The sequence below is a fragment of the Xyrauchen texanus genome, chromosome 9, assembly GCF_025860055.1.
Source record: "Xyrauchen texanus isolate HMW12.3.18 chromosome 9, RBS_HiC_50CHRs, whole genome shotgun sequence".
In the NCBI taxonomy this organism is placed as follows: Eukaryota; Metazoa; Chordata; class Actinopteri; order Cypriniformes; family Catostomidae; genus Xyrauchen; species Xyrauchen texanus.
Window position 1 is genome coordinate 26,296,362 of NC_068284.1, and position 24,811 is coordinate 26,321,172.

The 24,811-nt window shown below is 40.8% G+C and overlaps 1 protein-coding gene across 1 annotated transcript in view; it reads right to left on the reverse strand.

Annotated features, from left to right (window-relative positions):
* LOC127648719 (cadherin-6-like) overlaps window positions 1–20,401 on the reverse strand; it is a 91,712-nt gene extending 71,311 nt beyond the window's left edge. The window contains exon 1 of the mRNA XM_052133449.1: window positions 20,308–20,401. The gene's annotated coding sequence lies outside the window, so the exon portion shown is untranslated. The remainder of the gene's footprint in view (window positions 1–20,307) is intronic.
* Between the last annotated feature and the right edge of the window lie 4,410 nt (window positions 20,402–24,811).

Here is a 24,811-nt window from a genome sequence, read left to right on the forward strand (position 1 = left end):
GGATGGCTACAAATCCCTCCCCCGCCCACCATTTGGCAAATCAGACCACTCTTCCATTCTGCTTCTACCCACTTACAGGTAGAAACTGAAACGGGAAGCACCCACCCACAGAGCGATCCAGTGCTGGTCACCACTCAGAATCTGCGCTACAAGACGTGGACTGGGAGATGTTCCAGTCCGCCTCTGATGATGATATCGAGGTTTACGCTGATAGCGTAACATGTTTCATCAGGAAGTGCATAGAGGACGTTGTGCCAACCAAAACAATACGGATCAACCAGAAACCATGGGTTAACAGCGATGTTCACGCAGCACTTAATGCGCGGACCTCTGCTTTTAATTCCGGGAACGCGGAGGAGTGTAAACAAGCCAGTTATGCCCTCCGTAACTCTATCTGTGCAGCCAAACGCCAGTACAGGCACAAAATTGAAGGACAGTTCTACACCACCGACTCTAGATGTATGTGGCAGGGAATTAACATCATCACGGACTACAAATGGAATAAAAACTCTGCCGTGAACACCGCTGCCTCTCTCCCGGATGAGCTTAATAAATGTTATGCTCGTTTCGAGGACATCAACACCGCCCTCGTGGAGAGAGCACTCGCGGCCGACGCTACAGAGGTTGGTTCACTCTCCGTCTCTGTTGCAGATGTCCTTCTGACGGGTGAACATCCGTAAAGCCGCGGGTCCAGACGGCATTCCGGGCTGCGTCAACATAGCGTGCGCGAACCAACTGGCTGGTGTATTTACGGACATTTTCAACCTGTCCCTCTCCCTGTCTGTAGTCCCCACATGCTTCAAAACATCAACCATTGTGCCTGTACCGAAGCAAGCCAAAATCACTTGCCTAAATGACTGCCGTCCTGTTGCTCTGACCCCCATCATTAGCAAATGCTTTGAGAGGTTAATCAGAGATCACATCTGCTCTGTACTGCCCACCTCTCTGGACCCATTGTAGTTTGCCTACCACAACAACCGCTCCACTGATGAGGCCATTGCATCTACAATACACACTGCTCTCTCACACCTGGAAAAAAGGAACACATATGTGAGAATGCTGTTTGTAGACTACAGCTCAGCATTCAACACCATAGTGCCTTCCAAGCTTGATGAGAAACTCCGGGCTCTGGGCTTAAACAGCTCGCTGTGCAGCTGGATCCTGGATTTCCTGCCAGGCAGACGTCAGGTGGTTAGAATGGGCAGCAACATCTCCTCATCACTGACCCTCAACACTGGAGCCCCACAGTGCTGTGTTCTCAGCCCACTCCTGTATTCCCTGTACACACATGACTGTGTGGCAACACATAGCTCTAATACCATCATTACGTTTTCTGGCGATATGACGGTGGTAGGTCTGATCACTGACAATGATGAAACAGCCTACAGAGAAGCCTGTGTGTGTGTGTTTGTCTTTTTGGTTCAGTTTATTATTAAACAATTTTTTATATTGTCAAGCCAGTTCTCACCGCCTTCTTTCCCTTTTATTCCATTACACCGGTGCTGAAACCCGGGAAGGAGGAGGGATGTGCCATATTAGAGTCCTCGCCACTATTATCCACCCCAACGGAGCAGCCATGGCCATCTGCCGGGGGACAAAGGAGCCCGGCCGATGACTGCGAGGGGAGAAAGGGCTCCTAGCCGACCGCCTGGAGTGGTCAGCGCCACTGCTAGTAGCGGAGGGAGACCCTTTCTGTTCCCCGAGAACGCGGCGGGGTGTTCCATCCGCCAGGGGCCGGAGGACTTCCTCCGATCTGCCTGGGGAGGCGCACCTGTCGTCCATTAGAGGGTGGAGGAGTGGCCGAGGACCAAGCTACAGCGCATCGCATAACCGGCGAGTAAGTGTTTTTATCTTCTCTCTCTCCCACTGCTGCTCCACGTTGGCCTTTCCCTCTCTTTTAAATTTTACTGTGTTTTTTTGGCAGTAATTCGCTGTTACATTTAGTACCCTGTGTTTTTAATATTATTGTTGTTTTCCTCCCCCTGTACCCTCAAACAATCAGGAAGGCGGGGATGACCTGCCGGCAGATGGAGCCTAATGGCATGGCCACGCACTCCTCCTCATAACAGTAGGCTAATTTATTTGTTTTACGCTGATTAAGTATGCTCACATAGTCTTGTACCAAATACACCTTTAACTTTAAATGATGAATGGAAATATCAAGCAGCAAATTTTTGAAGTGATGCATTTGATTAATTTTGTGGAAGCATTCACAGTGGCAAGTTTGATTTAGCTGCTTTTGGTAGATCTAAGCTGGGTTTTCTGGCCAGTCACCAACAGCATCAGAAATGGAGCCTGCGCTTTCAAGGAACTTCAAAAAGAAGGTTCAATGAGAGGGCGCTTTAATCAAGCACATCTCTTAGGATACTGTTTGTCAGGAGAGAAACTTTACTGATGTTAATTTTATGGTCAATATTTTACATCATTCGCCAAGTGAAACTAACAAGATTTGGCAGAAAAGGGGTCTTTCTAAACATATTAGATTAGAATAATAACAAATTATTAGCATTATTATCCATGTGTGTACATACTGTATATCGCATGCTAATAAAATTAATTACAGTAGTTGTTCATAAGTATTTCTTGGTGCATGAACCTAGAAATATTGCAGTTTTACTGTAACATACCATATATGTAATGTGTGGCCTCACAATAAAATCAGCATTTCAAATTTAGTGTCTTGTGTTCTGCATGTAGGGGAGAGCATAATCTAACACTTTTTGGTTTTCTTAAGTTTTTGTAAATGCACTTGGGGTTCAAAGTATTTTTTATTTTTCATATTAATTTGACACATGTCTGGTAGAAATATGTGGTCTACAGTGTATACTTTAAAAAAAAAGATTATCTAGCTGGAAGAAGTTCTGGGGGATGTTGTAAAAGGTTAATGGCCAATTGGAACCTGAATACAAGACAGCTTAAAATCCCCCTCTAACAATTGTATCTGATCTATTTCAAATTCATAGATAAAATAAAATATTATTTCAATAAAACCCCCTCATTAACATAGCCATATAAAATACTCTATTGCATAATTTTGACACTTAACAGTGAAAACACAACAAAGCCAAATAATAGGCCAACATTAAGCAAGCAAACCGGTGAAGACACAACAAACACATGCATGGCCCACCACCGCAACTGGAAACCTGGCTTGTCACTTAGCTGTTGGCTAGTTAAGCATTAAACGCCTTTGCAAGTTGCTAGCTAACTGGAGATTTAAATAATCAAAGTTTGCTTTGTCTTACAGTAAATAAGCACTACAAATTTTCAGATGTAACTTTTTTTAAATTATCTTTTGGCGATATCTTCCAAGGCTTTTTGAATTTTTGCAAATCTTTTTCTCTACACAGTATTGATATGGCAACGGTTAAACAAATTAAGTTTCATCATACCAGTTTGTGTGGAAAGTCTTAAACCATATGTTATAGCAACACATTAGTTTGTGCCCCTCTCTCCACTACAGTTCTGACTACACTAGCTGGCATCTCCTTATTAGGGCCCGAGCACAGATAGTGTCCTATTGTTCTTCTAGGGGTGTATTATTATTATACAATATCATTGTAATTATAATTAGGTAATAGCCTAAACATACTCAAAATCTCATTAAACTTTGCACACACATCAGAAGTGGGACAATTTACATCTGATATGGGTTTCAGAATTAGGTGTGCTCGATAGCACCACCTACAAACATTCAATGATGTGCGCTAAGATTCACATACACATACAAAAATAGGTACACATGTGTAACATGTCAACGCATACAAAAAAGTCTCTTAGAACCATATCCTAAACCCAACAGGAAGTCAGCCAATGTAATTTTTCTCAAACATTTTTGCTCAGTTTTTGCCATTTCCAGGCCTCGTACTTTAACAAACTCCTCCCAGAGATTAAATCAGATCAACATCATATTCGGTCAGTCTAATCTAAAGGGGACGCTAAATTGCGAAGCTTTTGAATTTTCTTTAAATGGCGTGTCTGTGGCGGCCTGACAAAGTTCGATGTTTCACCATGAAACATAAGTTCTTATAACTCAAACATATAATGTCCAATCTGCTCCAAACTTTACATGTTTTATAAGAGTCCCGGCCTGAATACACCTACGTGCCAATATTCAGTTATAGTCATAGCACCACCTACTGGTAACAGGAAATTACATGTTTTACACTGTGATACACTCTTAACAACATTTAAGTGCTAAAAAATAAAAAATAGGAGTGACATTCTCCTGGCACAGCAGCCCCAAACTTGCCCCAAGGTGCGAGGGCCTGTTCTTCGCGGCTTGCAGCTTTAATTTTAATTTGTGTTTCCTGTTTTTGTGCCTTGTCAAAATGTATTGACACATCACATATTAGCTTGTACCTTGTTAGCAAGTGTACAGAAAAAGCCACCTATACCTTCTGTTTTCCATCTGAATGACAGACGTGTACATTCAGAGAACATATACCGTAAATAAAAGCTCAGCCTCTCTATGTTTGGAATAGATTCTTCAAAGCCTTGTGGATAATAATGTGTTCCAGATCAATTTTGAGAGAAATTTTAACAGTATCACAGAACTGAACCAAAACAATGCTACAGTAGTTCTTTGAATGACTCCAACCACTCTGCAGCCCAATAATGAAGTGTGAAATTGAACTGTCAGGACTCTGTGATTGTGTCTTCTCTTGCCAGAGGGATCACATTGTGACTGATAGAGCTCCACACAATGCAGGTTCTGACATACGGTCACAGAGAACATGTCCTCCAAACCTCCACTTATCTCCTGATCATTTTTGGAGTTACAGTTGCAGCATTGATGCCCAAAACAAATCTGTCATGTCAGATGTGGTAAAAGGGTGATAATTCTGATGAAACAATGACAAATTAATCCACGGTTGAGCTAAGTGCTAAATGGTGTGTTGACGGGATTTTTTCTCTCTCTCTCATTTCTATATCTTTTTATCTTCTTCTTTTTTCTTTCTTAGGTTCCAGTCACCATAGTGGCTATTATCTTAAACTAGTTGTTGCCTCTGTAGCTGACTAAAACTTTAGTCCATGTTTGTAAGCTTTGAGGTCATCTAGTATATATGCTAGTGTACTCTGCAATTAATCTTTTAAGAGGTATACACATTTACAGTCTTAAGTCCTATTCAGATGGAATTCATTTTCCAGACATACTGTATGTTTGTAAATACATTTTTACTGTGGTTGTCTGTACTTTTTACTGTCAATTTGCATGGGATAACCAATGTTTGAAGAAATTGCAGAGATGGGCATGTATTTGTCATTTGGAGGGTGGGTCCGGGTCATGATCATACACACCCGGTCCCTTATCAGGCTAATCAAGCCTCCGAGGGGGATAAAGGCCAACTGCGGAGGATTGTACGGGAGAAAGAGATTGTTTACGGACATGTCCGTCATGTGTGTTTGTCTTTTAAGTTTGATATTAAACTATTATTTATGTTGAAAAGCCGGTTCTCGCCTCCTCCTTTCCATTGACTTCTTTACACTGGTGCCGAAACCTGGGAAGGAGGACGGATACGCCGTAGTAGAGTTCTCGCCACTACCGTCCACCCCAACTGAGCAGCCGCGGCCATCTGCCGGGGGATGAGGAGCCCGGCCGCCTGGAAGCAGACGACGGCTGCCGACCGTGAGGGGAGAAGAGGCTCCTAACCGACCACCTGGAGCGGTCAGGGCCGCTGCCAGGGGCGGAGGAGTCACCTACCAGCCGCTGAAACGGGGAGGAGCTCGCTTCCGACCGCCTGGAGCGGGAGAACCGCTGCCAGGGGCGGGGGAGACCCCTTCTGTTCCCCAAGAACACGGCGGGGCATTCCGTCCGCCAGGGGCCGGAGGTCTGCCTTCGATCCGCCTGGAGAGGCGCGGCTGTCGTCCGTTAGAGGGTGGAGGAGTGGCCAAGGAACAAGCTACGGCGTATCGGAGAACTGGCTAGTAAGTGTTTTTTTTTATCTCTCTCTCTCTCTCTCTCTCTCTCTCTCTCTCTCTCTCTCACTGCCACTCCGCGTTGGCCTTTTCCCTCTCGTTTAAATGTTACAGTGTTTTTTTGGGGGGTACTACACTGTTACAGGAAGTACCCCCCCTATTTAATTATTTCCCTCCCCTTGTCCCCTCCCTTGTCCAGGTAGACTGGGATGACCTGCCGGCAGATGGGGCAAAAAGGCACACCCTTCCCAGGGAAAGAGGGGGGGGGGGAGTACGTCATGCCGGGGGCTCCCCTGCCTGAGAGAACGAGGGAGGAATGTGGCAGGGCGGAGGGTGGGCCGGGTTGTGATCATACACACCCGGTCCCTTATCAGGCTAATCAAGCCTCCGAGGGGGATAAAGGCCGACTGCAGAGGATTGTGCGGGAGAGAGAGATCGTTTACGGACATATCCGCCATGTGTGTGTTTGTCTATTAAGTTTGATATTAAACTATTATTTATGTTGAAAAGCCGGTTCTCGCCTCCTCCTTTCCATTGACTTCTTTATAGTCATGAATGCATTATTGTCATGTTGAAACTTGACTTGAAACTTGCAGCAATTAGGTTATTACATATTGGCATCATGGGTCATTAGGAATTAGTATAACCTGGGGTTATTTTTTATGGGGGTGTTATAGAAGGTAAAAGACACTGTAATCTCTACTGCCAATAGAACGTGCAATCCGGAAAAAGTCTGGAAATCTGATATGACCAATTTGCATGGGATAAAAATCACAGTGAAGCTCTGGTACTTATTACATTATCTAATGCCACAAAATAAAAGTGATCCTGTCTGAATAGCTTTTATCTGTTGGGAAAAACTGGCCAAAAATTCCGATGATGCAACTTGCACTTACACATTTATTGTCCATTAAAATTGTTCTACACAAACATCCTTTCAATAAGAAGTGTTAATACATGAATGAAAACCGTGCTCGACAAGCAATTTCATGGGGTCTTTAAACTACAAAGAAGGGTGATTACAGTATGTAGACGTTTTTATCATGTATTTGTTTAGACGCTTGATGATGTGAACCTTGCATGACCTAATTAGAGATTAATTAATCACATTATTTTGTCCACAAATAATATTCATGTAGGAAAACCACATTCATCTTATTCCATGGTATTTTGAAATATTTTTCTTCATGGGTTCCATATTTAAAAAAGTTTTAAGCTAACATCATTTTCTTAATTCTCAATTATCCTGCTTGTTAAGACTTATCATCCATTACCCAGGATATATCAAATACATGAAGGTGAGACACTGACCTACATGCAGGGAAAGTTAGAGAGAGAGAGAGAGAGAGAGAGAGAGAGAGAGAGAGAGACATAGCTGGAGTGAAAGTGAGGGAGAGAGAAAGAAAATTATTACACGTTCTTCTGTCTGCTCATGCTCTCTCCTGCCTGATCCCATTGTTCCAGTCATGCACATTGTGCCATTATCCACAGTATGCACCAGTGGTGAGGTCCATCATTCCGCACCCTAGAATGCACAACAGCATGGAGATTGTGGCAAAAGTCAATTTCCTCACACAACCTGAAAATTCGGTTAGGCCTGGTCTCAATTTTGACAGAGAAATGTAAGTAGAATTGATCAGTGCTGCTTGTGGGTGGGGGTAGGGGGCTGGTAGGGCGAATGCAACACTATTGTAGACAGCCTGTCTAAGCCCAAACAAATACTCTCTTTACACGAGAGATGTACAAAGATGCATTCTGTCGAGCGTGTTAGCTGTCTCCTGCCATTTAGTGGAGACAGAAATGTACATAAACATTAAGGTTTGTCTTGGGAGTCTCAGTAAGGCGTAGCGATGAAATAAATTAAGCCTCTCACTCCTGCTCTAAATTGACTGTGACATTTCAAGTGCTGCGAGAGACAAGATGTTTGCATTAGTAAGTTGCACGAGGCTATAGATTAGAAGGTTACCTCTGGAACGGCACTCATTTGCACCCCTTTTCCCCAACACTAGGGAACCTATGATGCCTCCCTCCTTTATTGACAGATGTTGTTATTTTTGTTTTCATGTCAGCTTCACTTCTAATTTAACACTCTCTCCTATGATTGAAACTGGTTTGAGACAATGTAAGTTATTGCTGACAGAGAAACAGGCACACCAATATTCATATTAATAGATCTAGTCTATAGACTACATTCAAATGATGATTTTTGCTACTTGTTCAATTTACTTAATTAAAATGAACTAAAGCAACATAATTGTAGAACATTTTGTCACATCTTGATTTCATTTAGTTCTATTTATTTAAATGTTTACAATGTAAGTTTACTTGAGCTGGGACTGTTAATACTATTTGTGGTGTTAATGTAGCATTGATGAAACTTGGGCAGGGGATTTCCATTTCCATCATGCTTTGCATGGGACTCGATAGGGAGAGTAAATGTTCAAATGAAATGTTATTTTATGTGTTGAGTGATTTTCTTGAGTGTCGACTATGTAAGGATATACATACGGACAGACAGATTGATAGATATTAGAACAGATTTTACTCAAGTTATTTTTGTACTCAATTCTGTTGTAAGTTTTACACAATATGCACAGTATGCACAAAAAGAAAACATTGCACATGTAAGCTCTATATAATGAAATTTTCTACCAATCTATATACACTTAGAGGTCCTCCAAGCTCTTTGTTCAGTGCAGTATTAATATATTATTTTATTTATTTATTTTTCATTATACGCCCTCCCTGTCCCACCAGATGTCTTCGTTCACTGAGCCGGTTACCCTAAACTGCTTACGCCCAGCACATGATTCCTTTTTCACATCTGTCAATTTATTTCTTCAAAATTGCAGTATTTATTTTCAGACCATTTCAATTACAAAACTCTTTTCCCCTCCCCTGCCACATTGAAACCTTCATAATTAAACTCTTGAGAGACAGGCATCCATATGTAAGTTCTGAACATGTTGAAGGGAAATAGAAAGGCAGGGTTGATGCTTAATGAGTAGATGAAGCTTTGATTTGGTGGGATATGAGGGAAAATTTAATGAGGATCATTGAGGCTTGTATAAGCTGTCCGGTCCTCTCACTCTCTTGACATCACAACAGACAAGGCAGCTATCAGTCAGATTTTTTAAAAACACCATAAGGTCGAGAGGTGTGTTCGTGTGCGCTGTTATGTGCTTTCATGTATATGTGTACAGAGTAGGTGCATCTATGTGAGCCCGAAATTGACTGAACATGTGCAAACAACATTGTTTGTGCACTATGCAAAATTAAAGACTGATTTGGGAAATGTTGGGGAAATGTGCATCATAGTTTTTTGTCTCTGCCCTGGTTTTGATGCCATCTCTCCACAGGAAACATCTGGCGTTTGATGCTAGATTTATCGTGGGAACAATAATTAAATGCATCACAGATGACCCCATCAGTGAAGCAAGATATGAAACACACACACACACACACACGCACAGACAAATACTAAACAATAGATAACATAGCAGAAATTGCACTCCGTGATAGCAATGCTTCAATAATCAGAAAAACAAAAAAAGAGTTTAGCTGTAATTGAAGAGAATTAAGAGTTGTGTGGGAAAAGTGGTAGTCTTAATTGAAAGACAATAAAAACAATTGTGGTAAATTGATGTTCAGGAAAAAAAAAAATATATATATTTAAAACGTTTAAGATTGGTTGTTTTAAATGTGTTTTTTTCTCCTGTTTCTCTCTTCCCTACCCTCACTCTGCCACTACCCCAACACACACACACACACACACACACACACACACACACATATTCTCAGAAAGGCAATTGTTTGAAAGACCTTGATTCTTTTTATTAGTTTGCTAGCACACTTTGGCTCTAAAATGATGCCAAGCTTTTGCTTCCAATAGAGTGTGTGTCGGTCGGGGTGGCAGATTGTATAACAAAAGCTTTTGCCAGAGAGAAAGAGGAAAAAAATGGATTCTGTTCAAATGACCATGAAATGCTGGCCAAATGAAATGCCTTGTGAATTACTAGGCCCACAGAGAGTAGCCTTCACTTTCTAGACTTGAGTTATAGGTTATATATGATCTCCTCAGGAGATCACACTTTTGGCAGCAGTAATACTTTCCAGAGCATTGGCGAAATGAAATCGTTAAGTTTTAAAGCAATGGAGATGCTTGCTGAGCATATTGGCATAAGGCATGTGTCTTTTTACAGTTTGCCATTTTAGAAATCACTGACTAGAGTGAGTCATGAGCCTACGGGTCATTTGTGCACTCATTGTGAAAAAGGAATTAAAATGGTTTCAAATGATGGTGTCTTGTTTGTCTTTGCTGTTCATACTTCTCAGTTGTAGTCCAGTTTTTTTTTCTTCACCAATTTGTATGTGTAGTGCATACTGTTAACATCCATGGGCAAAAACGTTTTGTGGTAATTAGCTTGGCTAAAGGCTGGTATTAACTAACTTAATCATTGCTGACAGATATTTAATTTTACTCATAACAGAAAATAATGGAAACACACAAAACCAAGCAAAGTAGTCTTAAGCCAGGAGACAGCTATTTAAAATGAGCTTCTAATTAGGCTGAGAGCATACAGCATGGCGAAAAATACAAAATGAAAACAAATAATCATGCTAACTGATCAACGCATACCAAAAGAGAGAAATAAAGTGAAAGATTTGGGGTGTTACTGGAATCTGTTTGGCTAAGAGCAAACTCTGTCTGTAATTACAGACTCTCTCAGCAACCACTAGTCAAGACTCATTAGTCACTGTGTGATACCGTTATGAGTGGTGACCAACACAGCCCCTTCCCATCACCCAAAAGACCAACCATGTTCCTCACTCTATTTCTTCCACTCTCCTCTACAGCTCCAATTCACTTAGAATACCTTTTCATGTTTCCTTTTCTCCATTACTAACCCCATTTCAATGTCATTTACACTCCTTCTGTGAGTGCTTCTGTCTCCGAGACTCCAATTTACACTAATTCAATTCCATATCGAACAGCTCATTCACTATAAAATAAGCTCTTTTTCAAGGCCGCAGAGCTATGGGCAGTTGACACTCTGGCTCTCTTTCTTTCCCCTTACACTCCCTGCCATCAGCACCTTACTGCTTGCGGGTTTACTTATCATCACTCTGATTCTGGCCTTGTTTATTTTTTTTATGGGTTTTGCATGTTCCCTGGTAAATCTTACTCTTTGTGAGGGTGAGAGGGAGTTGTTTATGTACTGAACACAGAACAGAGATGTTGTTAAGTCTCCTGAATAAATTAATGTGAGCTGGTATAGTGAGCGTCATATTCCCATCAATCAATTACAGCCTAACTGATAAATTAATGCTTGTTTTCATTATAACTCCACAAGTACTCAAATGTATGGCTGTTTAATTGTTGGCTTATTCATTAGTAAAATACAATATAAATTATAAAATTGGGGATATCTATAATATTCAAAATTGTTCAAAAGTGTATATTTCCAACCTAGTCTCATAGAATCAAGCTGCTTTGCTAACATTTTTGAAAAGTGATTTTTAAGTGGCTCGTTGTACATATCGCAGTTCTTTCCTGGTAAAATGAACACAACTACTTTTTTTTTTTTTGCCTTTTTGCACAAATCATGGGTAAAAATTCAGATAATCAGTTTTTAAAGTTTATACAGATTATACAAACTGCATGATAGCTCAACTCGATGCAAAGGACCATGGTACAGAAGAGCATGCGTGCCGACACATGATCCTAAAGTGTCATATAAGCACCATAAATTAAAGTGGTTGCTTCAGCAATTGTATTCTTTGTCACGTTTGCTTTTTATGAAACTATCAGTTAGGTTTAAGTTTAAGGCTTAGGATAGAGAGGTAATGTGATTTAAGGTGATGCAAAACTCAATAAAGCATAACCTTAAACGGTTAGTTTATAAAAATTAAAATTCTCCCATCATTTACTCACCCCATGCCAGCCTAGATGTGTATGACTTTCTTCAGCAGAACACAAAGATATTTAGAATATCTCAGCTCTGTATGTCCATACATTGCAAGTGGATGTGATCAACACTTTAAAGCTCCAAAATGCACAGACATTCATATCCACAGAGGGTACACTGTTCATGACACTCTCGCGTGCCATAAACCACTTGAGTCGTATTAATTTATTTTATTAAAATTGACTGTGCTTTTGAAGCTTTAAAGTGTTGATCACCACCCTCTTGCATTGTATGGACCTACAGAGCTATGACGTTATTGTAAAAATCTGGGTTCTGCTGAAGAATGTGATACACATCTGGGATGGCATGAGGGTGAGTAAATGAGAGATTTTATTTTTTGGTGAACTATCACTTTAAAAACCTCATCAGTTTGGGAGAAAATCTAACTCATACTGCACCATACAGTTGGAATTTTATCTTGCCACAATACGTTCAAGAAACCACATAATATCATTTAGCAAATATCAACACAGTTAAGAAATTTTCATGAGATCCGTCTGGTAATTTAGATTCATTAAATGGAATTGTGTCACAATATATTTGAGGAAGAACCCAAGATGCAGGACGGACCGACAGAATTATGTCACGATATATATTTAAGGAAGGACCCAAGATGAAGGGGACGCACACGCATGCGGGTACATGTGCACGCACACACACACACACATGACAAGGAACTGTGAAAAACTGACTGGACAGGATTCAAACAACACCCAGAACTGGAGACTGAACATAACACAACGATCTAACAGGGAAGACAAAACAAATGAGAGAATGTAAAGAGGAAGGGAAGATTGACACATGTGCTGCCAATAATCACAAGTAGCGCGAATCAGCGCTGCCATGACAGCACTGTGGGAAAGATGAGGGAAGGAGGAAAAAAAAGCACATGGACAACATGACAGAGAGACGGAGGAAACAATCCTGCCACATAATGAATAAAATGGCAGGATCATGACAAATGTTTTTTAATACAGACTGTTTTAAAACTGGTTTTACAAACACTCTCCCCTGTCATTGATCGGTCAAACAGATCCATCATACGCCTAGATGAACCAATGTTGCTGTGTTTGGCAATGTTTTGAAAGTGCTTATACTTTTCAAGAAATGTAATCTACAAATGGCTTACTTATAATATTATACACATACATTTGAAGAATGCTAATATTAGTAACATGCAAATACATTCTCTCTCTACATCTAATTAATCTGTTAATTTGGAAACAATACTAAACAACATGTAATTTCATATTTAAGGCTTGCTGTTAAATAGTTTAATTCCAATTTGGAGCCAATCTTAACCAAACAATGGCATTGTTGAAGGAAGATGATTTGATATTACTGTATTGTCAGTGCTAATAATCTCCCTGAGCTTAATATTATAGCTTTATAAACCTCTTACCCTGTGCAGCAGATTTCACCATTATTCATCACTAACACTAATTTCCCTATCTCATCTGCAAGCCAGACACTGCATTCTTGAAATAAAATATAAAGCTAAAAAAACCTAAAAAGGACATTTTGATCTTATCTGATAACAAGCTAATGCTTTAATAATTCAGTTGTGATATTCTCTATGAATAATGTATTTGTGATTTATTGCAGTACGATCTATGATGATTTTGAGACATGGGCATGTTTCAGAGTGTAAAGAAGCTAACTGGCTGACTTTAGACAACATTTAGCCAGAAGGGAGGGCATCTCTGCTGTAGAAAGGTTCCATAAAGCCCACCAGGGGTCAAGAACACTGCAGCACTCTCAAAGAATTGCGAGCAGGACCTTCTGAGTTAAGGGCGTTATTACCATCTCCCCAGCAACCCACACTTGACAACAGCAGCCTAACATGGTGTTCTGCACCTGGGGCAAAAATACCATTGGCCATAGGGTACTCTGCCTATAGGAAGCCATTTAACATAGCATGGAATAGTAGATGCATCTCTGAAAAAAATTTGATCCAAATATTAAATGTGCAGGATATTTAAAATGCTTAATCTCTGACAACTATACATACACGTCTACGCTAGTTTGAGAGGGATATACATAAAATAAATCAGAGAATTGTGTCTAAGCGGAATTTATTCTCAGTGCCAAATGTCAAGGTTGATTAACAGCCGGTTCTCATTATATAAATGGAAATTATGAATTTTATGGATAATTTCCGACATGTCAACATATTATTCAAGTCTTTTCTCTTCAAAATGAACGTTGCTACAAATTTTGTGTTACCATGTCCTATTAGATTTGTAGCTTACTGCAACATCGATAGTGCTTTGTCATTAATGGCATAAAAGGCTGACACACCACAACAGATGTTTGAAATTAAAATATTTTTACAATAACCAATTCAATTTAACAGTTTCATAATTCTTAAAGAATTATGAGACACTTATTATACTTTGCTAAGATGGGTAGATTTATTGCCGTAATAACACATTCCATTCAGTGCACTTAAAAGCTGTGGCTCTTGAAAGCTGAAGAAAAAACTAAATCTGAAGGATGAATGTGTAACCTGTTATAGTCTGGCTTTTATTGTGTTATCAGTTTACTAGGATGAAAATTATGTGGGATAACACTGCAGGCTCAAGAAGTAACATTTCACTCAGAAATGTTGGACAAACAGTACAATGCAAAAGTCTTAGGCACATAAAATGTTTCACAAAAGCATTTGTCTTAAGATGGTTATTTATATCTTCAACTTTAGTGTGTCAATAGAAAATATAAATGTTAGACTTCAATCATTCAATTTGCAAATAGAAAAGATTAGAATAGAAGAACAGGGAGCCCTGTAACAAATGACATGGCAAGCCAAAAAGCCCCCCACTGAACATCATGTCAGTCTGAGATTACATAAAGAGACAGAAGCAATTGAGACTAAATAAATAGAAAGAAGAACTGTGGCGAATTCTCCAAGAAGCTTGGAACATCCTATCTGTCAACAACAAAGAAAAACTGTGTCTAGGTGTATCTAGTAGAATTGGTGTTGTTTTAAAGGCAAAGGTGGTCACACCGAATATTGATTTAGCTTTTTTAATGTTTACTGGACTTTGTATGAAATGAAGTGATAAATGAAAACTATTTATGTCATTATTTTTGAAGACATCCTCACTATGCAACATTTTTCACAAGTGCCTTTTGCACAGAACTGTAAATTACAGAGAATGAAGATGAATCGAGAAATCCCTTCAAAAGAAAGGACAGCAATGAAGACAATCCACTTAAGTTAGAACAAATGAGGTTACTTTGAATTCATTAAGTATGCATTGCGTGGCTTCGGTATATAATAATATGGACAATGCAGTTGCGAACTGACACCTGAAACTCAGGAGATGGTTTTGATGGGTATGATTCCTAAAAACAGATCAACCGTAGTGAGAGGCAGACCAACACACAACAACTAAAGGAAACCATAAATTACATTGAGGTTCCGCAGTTAATGATCTGAGTGAAGCTTTAACCAACCTCAACCAATGATGTGAACTATGCTTGTGACAACTCTTGTGGGATGACTTGAAGCAGTGCACCACTGCTGATTAAAAAAGAGAGAGAGAGAGAGAAAAGCTTTTGTAAAGTTAATAGGAAGGCTCACTTGTTTGAACCCAGTGAATAATGTTACAATGAGTCAAAGGTCCAAAATGTTCACAGCAAATCTTTATGGTCTAGGATTGCACAATCCCAGATGGCCCTGTGTGTATAAAGCAAATGATAGCACTATTAGCTCTGAGTGGTAGCACATGTCTTCTATTGATTCTTTTCATCAATTGGTCAATTACTAGATTTTTAGGGTCACAAGTTTATATAGGTGTTGGCAACAATTAGGTCTAAAATTGCCCCAGTTAAACTGAAACATCTGGCCAATTACTCACAATTGATTACACATAACATCAGTGACATACATATGGATTATTTATCAGTAATTACAAGGACACATTTCATAGAACTTGGTTTTGTTTTGGATGTGGCACACAAATTCACCATGATATTAGAAAGTAACTAGAAATCAATACTTGACTTCAGGGTTTGTGAGTGAGCATCTATAAGACATGCGATTTATATACATCAAGGCCAATTTCCTGTAATGGGATGTAATTCAGTAATCCGGTCAGCCCAAGGCCAATTATTTTTTAACCTGCATCCATGTAGTTCTGCTCTGCAAAATTGCTTCTGATGAAGACTGTCTAAAGGTCGGTGCAGATGACAATGTCATAATGTGAGTGTGTCCTCTGTATGATGAAACCAGGCGATTCAATTAACTGCGTACTATGAGATGCTGCCCATCTGTTAAACAAAGTGAATTCCGTAAACATCATACAACAGATAGGTCCGGTCCTCTAATCTGATTGAACAGGTGGTATTCCAATGGATATGATGTAACGCACTCAACATGCCACATGATAAAATGCAGGGGTTGACGGTCTCAGACACAGAGGCAACTGAAAAATTATTTTTAAATACATTCTCAGAACAAAACCCTAAATATCTTATGCAGTGTTGTTTCTAAAACAAGATAAATCAAATTGATCTTGTTTTAAGGATTTTTAGATATTTTTACATGAAAACAATACAACAGTTATTATAAAGAATATTTTTTTTTCCATAATATCAAAGGTCTTACTACAAAAAAAGAAATTATGATCCAACGTGAATTGTCTTATAATATGATTGTGCCTGTAAGCATGTGCATGTAATGAGTAAATCTGACAATATACACAATGTTTATTTCTATTTCTTCTGTTCCAAACTTACTCCAAACGTACTTCTCTGTCTGCTCGTATGAATGTAACACATCATAAGAAATTGTTTTCACCACTGTTCAAATGCACTTTGGATCGTATCATCTAAATGTATAAATTCTTCCATCTGAAAGGACTAAATATTAAATGAAACAAATGACAATAAAATCGCTTCCGTAATCAAAATACTATTTGAATGTAGCTGTATTCAAAATACCAAAGATTTAAATTGTAACTGTAGTGGAATACAGCTACTTATATTTTGTATTTTAAATACGTATTCCAGTTACATGTATTTCGTTACTCCCAAACCCTGTCAGTACTCTTGCTTGTTTAATATTGCTTAAAATTATAGTGAAGCAGTCATCATTCACTTTCATTGTATGGAAAAAGAAATAATTATAAAAGTGAATGGTGACTGAGGCCAACATTCTGACTTACATCTTTTGTGTTCCATGGAAGAAACTTTTTTCCCAAACAACCCACTTGGAACTCTTGGAAGTAAATGATGGCAGAATTTTCCTTTTTGGGTGGACTTAAAAACCATTCTGATCAGCATACAGCAGTGCATTCAAAAAATAAAATAATATTCACTGTCATAGCACTGTCCAGTTTAAGGCAGATGTTTTGCCTGGCTGCAAGATTCAGCAGGGGAGGACATGTTTCCAAATTGTTCCTATACTGCCACCCCTGAGGGATCTCTTCACTGTCAAACTGGGGGTGAAACAGGGAATGGTGACGCCAAAGAACAAGGACACAGAAGCTTGGAACATGTCGAGTCCTTGTTTGGACACAATGAGAGGGAAATTGAATCATTCACAAGGAACTGGGCCTGATTCAGGGATTAAGGGACTTTTGTCTCACTGGTCAATGGCTGGCTGAATTAAAGGTGGGGAATGTGGAATATCCTGGTGGGTGGTGAATCTCAGGGAGGATCAGGAGGGTCCACAGCCGATTAGCTCATCACTGGTTGTGTGTATGTGTGTGTCTATGTCTGTGTACCTATATCTGCAATGAGTACATTATAATATTACTTAAAATGGTAAAAATATACAAAATGTAGGGGCTGAGTTTTTCCTTAATCCTCTAAAGCACACAGGATCTTGGTTGTTTGCACCCTCCATCTGTTGCCTGTTTTGGCAGTTGGAGCCAGGCTCAGCATTTCGAACACATTCACCCAGATGGCATAGAGAGACCCACAATAACCTTGAGTGCTGGATTTGAAAAGAATTCAAACATAATCCAGATAAGAATATGTTTCCAGATTATTTAAATAAAAAAAGAACAATTTCACCAATGCCTGGATTATAGGGGAAAACAGGAAAAATAACAGCGTCAGGAAGCAGTCATGGGTAACAGCAATTGAAAGGCAACTATAATGTAATGATAGTTTATATAAACATAAATAGGGAATAAGTGGAATAATGCAACAGTGGCTGGTCTGCTTAAAGTAATAGTTCACCCAAAAATAAAATAAAAAAACAGCTATTATTCACTCATCCTTTTTTTGTTTCAAAACTTGAATGACTCTATCTTCAGTGAAACACAAAATGTGAGTTTTTAAAGACTATCCTGGTCATTCTTTTCCATAAAATGAAGTGAATGAGGCCTGGGGCTGCCAAGCTCCAAAGTCAGTGAATAACTAAAATTTCAGTCTTTTACTCTTGGAATCGATATAAGACTTTTGAACACAAGTTGTATGAACCACATTTATGGTACTTGATATTGTTGTCTAATGGATTTAAATGTCTTAATATGAAAAGATGAGGTGAAATATATCAAAACTTTTTACCTTATTATAAAGTATCTTTCTTTGATCAGTCTTAAAAAAGAAAAAAAAAAATGCTTAAAATGTATTAAGGATCCTGGAGTAATTTTCAATTGAGTTACAGAGGGAGTTTTTTTTTTGTACATAGCCTAAACCCTTAATGGTCAGAGTTTCTTTGTTACAAATGCTAACATATAGGCTTCATACAAATCTTTAATCTTAATGGGGTTAAGCTGTTGTTATTGTGAAGACAGTCAATAAATCATACAAGCTAATCTAAAAACCAGCACATACCTCTGTGAATTTCAATCCAGTTTCACCTCTTAAAATATAGTAGGCTTACTGACTCAAGAGGAGACAGGAAGGGGAAGGATTCCCCCCATGCTATCTTCTCTGAGCCCATGCAACAGTTTGTCATGTTCACTGAATGAAACAACAATAACAAAGCAAACAGGATAAAACAAAACAAAAACACAGGATACATCATGCTAAACTATCAGTCTCAATCCCTTTAAAACATTAGTTAAGCCAAAAATGAAAATTCTGCCATCATTTACTCATGTTTTTCTAAACCTTTAAAGACTTCCTCTCTTCCGTGGAACACAAAAGGAGACATTTCAAAAGCTGTACTGATCACTCCTACAATGAATGGGAAAGTGTTGGGTGTAATCCGATAATAAAGTAATTTGTTACTGTAATTTTGTTTCCCCAAAAGTAGTGTAATCATTACATTTAAAATATTGTAATCTTATTACAATTCCTGATTTTCAATTCTGTAAATGTATTTCTTTTAAGGACATTACTTCGGTTAAGCATTTCTAAATTGTGAGTGGTGGTGGTGTAGTGGTCTATAGCACATATCTGGTAATCAGAAGGTCACTGGTTCGATCCCCACAGCCACCACCATTGTGTCCTTGAGCAAGGCACTTAACTCCAGGTTGCGCCGGGGGTATTGTCCCTGTAATAAGGGCTCTGTAAGTTGCTTTGGATAAAAGTGTCTGCCAAATGCATAAACGTAAATGTAAATTATATTATTTATGTAGAATACATTTAAAACATGAATCATGTTCATGTGTACATCTGTTTTCCTTTCTGTGACAGCTGAAAGGCGTGTTTTGATATTATAATATAAAAATGGTTGAACAGAAAAACATAAAAGTGTTCCTGTGACAAATTTTTTGAAGCCAAATAATAGAATTGTAAGAGGGCAAAATTGAAAGTCAAAAGTCGTTCCCATTTATTGAGAACCTAACAAAAGTTTATTCTACGCTATTCCAATAACACAAAATAAATTGTGTGTGACTCTCAAAACACAAGTTGAGTGCTTTGTGAGTATCCCCTTGACATTTACCTAAGGTTCATACAGGACCACACAGAATTTTATCTTCCAGCAACAACAATAACCTCACATTATTCCTTCATCAAGAGACAAGAGAGGTATATTGCACACACTTCCTTTGAAAAAAATATACACAATCACACAGACAAACTCAGCGACTGTGGGGAATTAAGTTTGACAGAGTGTGCTGAGTGAATTACTTTGGATTTTTTGTTGTGCAGATGGACAGATTTAGGAGGACTGACTGAGGAAGAGAACTTGCTCGACAAATGTTTAACGAGCTGAAGAAACGTTCTCTCTCCACCCCCACATAAGGGGCTCCAGCTCCTTTAGATGAACTTCACCAGACTAGCTCCCCCAGAGCCTGTAAATCACTTAATATTCCTCATTGATAAGAGCCAGGGGAGCTGTTCATGCGGTCACAGTCAGAAACTCAGACGAACTCTAACTGCTAAGCCCTCCACAGCCCTTTCTGCTTCCTTCTCTCCTTGACATGCATATCACTCCCAGTCTAAACAGGAGATTTGTTGAATAAATGCCTTGTCAGAGATTCAGAACCGCATGGTGGGAGCTGTTACCTACCTTATTCACTTTCTCTAGACAGATGACCATGTCTTCCTTAGGCCAGGTCACAAATGCTGCTCTAAGCCCTTGCAGTCCTTCTCAGAGTCCAAACTATGGTGACTTTTTGCTTCATAGACTTGTAGGAAATGACAAATGGGTGATGCTATAGCACCGTGGACTTCACAGATGCCATGAGATGACCATTACAAGTCTGTAAGACCCCAAGTACACATCCCAAAGCCGAACGAACCAAGTTCACACAGCCAAAATATTCTGAATATGGTGAGTAACTGGCCCGAATTTCTCAGCATGTTTCACTAACTGTGCTCAGGACAGAGAAATGTTTTGATGGAACCCCTGTATTGACATGGCAACTCACGATTGGTCACTTGCTCAGTCAATCCATTCTAATTCTGATTTCACAGCACCATGATGGAAAAAGAATGCATAACCATGCCAACAAACCTTGATTGTTTCTGCAACGAGAAATGTTTGGCTCAACTATGGAAAAGCTCCTATTAAAAGCACTATTAGGAAAAGGGGCTCAGGCATTTGCTCTATGTTTAAATATGCATCCGTCACAGCTACACAGCATTTAAATAGCATTACAACAAATTAGATGGAAAACTCAGAAATCTCAGTATTTATGAAACAAATGAGTAGGCAAATAATACCTGGATGACACACTGCATCAATGTGCAACCAATGGACAGTTTGCTATCTCATAAGACCACAGTAGATGATCAGGCATCAGATTAACATTAAGTTGAAAACTATTCAGACAGCTCTTTTGAAGTGTTTGTGCTAAAGGTATCAAGAAATGTGTTTCTCGTGGTTACATTACAGTTGTTTAACCTTTTTGCATGTACGATCAAACTGGTGAGATTACTCTAGGCTGGGCTACATTTGATCTGCGGTTTACCAGGAGAGACAGACTAAAGCATGTGTCATAATGTAAAAAATACTAAGAATTGTATTTTCAATATCACAATATCTTTTATATGTTTTTTAAAATAAAAAAAAAAACAATCAAAATGACTCATGGATAAAACGGCAAGAGGAGGAGTTACCCTGCCCGGAGGAAGCACGGGGCCCCTGTCTGGAGCCAGGCCCAGATGGAGGGCTCGTCGGCGAGCGCCTGGTGGCCGGGCTTGTCACGGAGCCCGGCCGGGCACAGCCCGAAGAAGCAACGTGGAACCCCCCTCTACATCCCTTGGGCCCACCACCCATTGGAGGAACCGCGGGAGTCGGGTGCGCTGCCATATGGGCGGCAGTGAAGGCCGTGGGCCTCGACGGACCAGACCCAGGCAGCAAAGGCTTGCTCTGGGGATGTGGAATGTCACCTCACTGGGGGAAGGAGCCGGAACTAGTGAGGGAGGTGGAGCGTTACCAGTTGGATCTGGTGGGGCTTACATCGGCGCACAGTTTTGGCTCTGGATCCGTACTCCTGGATAGGGATGGACTCTATTCTTCTCTGGAGTTTCCCAGGGTGTGAGGCTGACGGGCGGGTGTGGGGATACTCACGAGTCCCCGGCTGAGCGCCACTACGTTGGAGTTTACCCGGTGGACGAGAGGGTCGCCTCCCTACGCCTACGGGTTGTGGGGAAAACTCTGACTGTTGTCTGTGCATATGCACCGAACAGCAGTTCAGAGTATTCGGCCTTCTTGGAGACCCTGAATGGAGTCCTGAATAGGGCCCCAGTAGGGGACTCCATAGTGATGCTGGGTGACTTCAACGCACACGTGGGAAATGACAGGGACACCTGGAAAGGCGTGATTGGGAGGAACGGCCTCCCTGATCTGAACTCAAGTGGATGTTTGTTATTGGATTTCTGTGCTAGTCATGGATTATCTATAACAAACACCGTGTTCGAACATAAGGATGCTCATAAGTGTACGTGGGTACGTGATCGATTTTGTAATCGTGTCATCGGATCTGAGGCCATATGTTTTGCACACTCGGGTAAAGAGAGGGGCAGAGCTGTCAACCGATCACCATCTGGTGGTGAGTTGGGTCAGGGGGTGGGGAAAGACTCTAGACAGACCTGGGAAGTCCAAGCGAGTAGTGCGGGTGAACTGGGAACATTTGGAGGAGGTCCCTGTCCGCGAGATCTTCAACTCACACCTCCGGCGGAGCTTTTCAGGCATCCCTACGGAGGTTGGGGACATTGAACTGGAGTGGGCAATGTTCAAAGCTTCCATTGCCGAAGCCGCGGTGGAGAGCTGCGGCCTCAAGGTTTTAGGTGCCGCAAGGGGTGGTAACCCTCGAACACCGTGGTGGACACTGGTGGTCAGGGAAGCCGTCCGACTGAAGAAACAGGCCTTCCGGGATTTGTTGTCCCGGAGGTCTCCGGAGGCAGTTGCAAGGTACCGACAGGCCCGAAGGGCTGCGGCCTCGGCCGTGAGGGAGGCAAAGCAGTGGGTGTGGGAAAAGTTCGGAAGAAGCCATGGAGAAGGACTTTCGGTCCGCACCAAAGTGCTTCTGGAAAACCATCCGCCACCTTAGGAGGGGAAGCGGGGAACCATTCAAGCTGTATACAGCAAAGATGGGATGCTGTTGACCTCAACCGAGGAGGTTATTGGGCGGTGGAAGGAACACTTTGAAGAACTCCTAAATCCCAACACGCCCGCTATGGTAGAGGCAGAGCCGGAGGATGATGGGGATCAGATTCTATTTCCCTGGGGAGGTCACTGAGGTAGTCAAACAACTCCACAGTGGCAAAGCCCCGGGATTGATGAGATCCGACCAGAAATGCTGAAAGCTCTGGATGTGGAGGGGGTGTCATGGATGACACGCCTCTTCAACATTGCGTGGAAATCTGGGACAGTGCCTAAGGAGTGGCAGAACGGTGTGGTGGTTCCCCTCTTCAAAAAGGGGGATCAGAGAGAGTGTGCCAACTACAGGGGTATCACACTTCTCGGCCTCCCTGGTAAAGTTTACTCCAAGGTGCTGGAGAGGAGGGTTCGGCCGATTGTCGAACCTCAGATTGAAGAGGAACAATGCGGTTTTCGTCCTGGCCTATGCCACTGCGCTGGCATATCAACTGCTTAGAGTTGTTGGCTGTACTTTTTGCCCTGTGGAGGTTTCTCCCACTAATTCAGGGCAAACACGTCTTGATCCGATCAGACAGCACCACCACGGTAGTGTACATAAATCGGCAAGGCAGCGTACGCTCCCGTCACATGTCACAACTCGCCCTTCATCTCCTCCTTTGGAGCCAGCAGCAACTGAAGTCACTGTGTGCCACTCACATCCCGGGCAACCTCAACGTGGTAGCAGACACACTATCATGACAACGCTTGCACAGTGGAGAGTGAAGGCTTCACCCTCAGTCGGTCCCGCTGATTTGGGAACGGTTCGGCAAGGCCCAGGTAGACCTTTTCGCCTTCAGAGAGACCTCCCATTGCCTGCTCTGGTACGCCCGAACAGAGGCTCCCCTCAGGGCAGACGCGCTGGTCCACAGCTGGCCCACGGGGTTGCGCAAGTACGCATTTCCCCTAGTGAGCCTGCTTGCACAGGTGCTGTGCAAGGTCAGGGAGGACGGGGAACAAGTCATTCTAGTGGCTCCCTATTTGGCCCACTCGGACTTGGTTCTCGGATCTCGTACTCCTCGTGACAGCCCCTCCCTGGCAAGTCCCCCTGAGGAAGGACCGTCTTAGGTCAGTGCTTTCATTCCTGCAGGAGAGTTTGGATGGGTGGCTGTCCCCCTCCACCTTGAAGTTGTATGTAGCTGCTATCGCGGCCCACCACAACACAGGAGCCAAGGAAAACAAAAATTCTACCTACTTTTGTGGATTTTGATAATCCAGGTTTTATTAAAAGGCCAGAATTGTGCGATCTTACTGAATGTGATGGGATATAGCATGATGTAATGTCACATAAGTACTGTTGAGCTAGACCATTCAAGGCTTTGTAAGTAGTTAGAAGTATTTTAAAATGAATATGAAATTTAAAAGGTAGCCAATGTAGCGATGCTAAGATTGGGCTGATATGATAATTTTTCTTGGTTCTATTCAGCACTCTAACTGCTGAATTTTTAACTAACTAAAGTTAACTAACTAAAGTTTATTTATGGAACCTGCAGGACATCCTCCCAGTAATGCAGTACAATAATCTAGTCTTGAGGTCATGAATGCATGAATTAGTTTTTTTGTCATTAGAAACAGAGAGCATGTGTCTTATCTTAGCAATATTTGGTACACATTGGAAATGTGGTTTTCAAAGGACAGATTAATATCAAAAATAATACCCAAGTTCTTTGCTGTAGAAGACAACAAGAGAGTACATCCTTTAAGAGTCAAATTATATTTTAGCATCTTATTTTTAGAGGTTTATGTCCAATTACTTGTACCTCTGTTTTGTCGAAATTGAGTAGAAAAACATTTCTAACCATCCAATCTTTGATATCATTGCTACAACCTGCTAACTTTGAGAATTATGAAATTTCGTCGGGTTTCGAGGATATATCTACCTCCTAATAGCAGGAATAGCAGGAAAAAACAACTTAATGGATTTCATAGC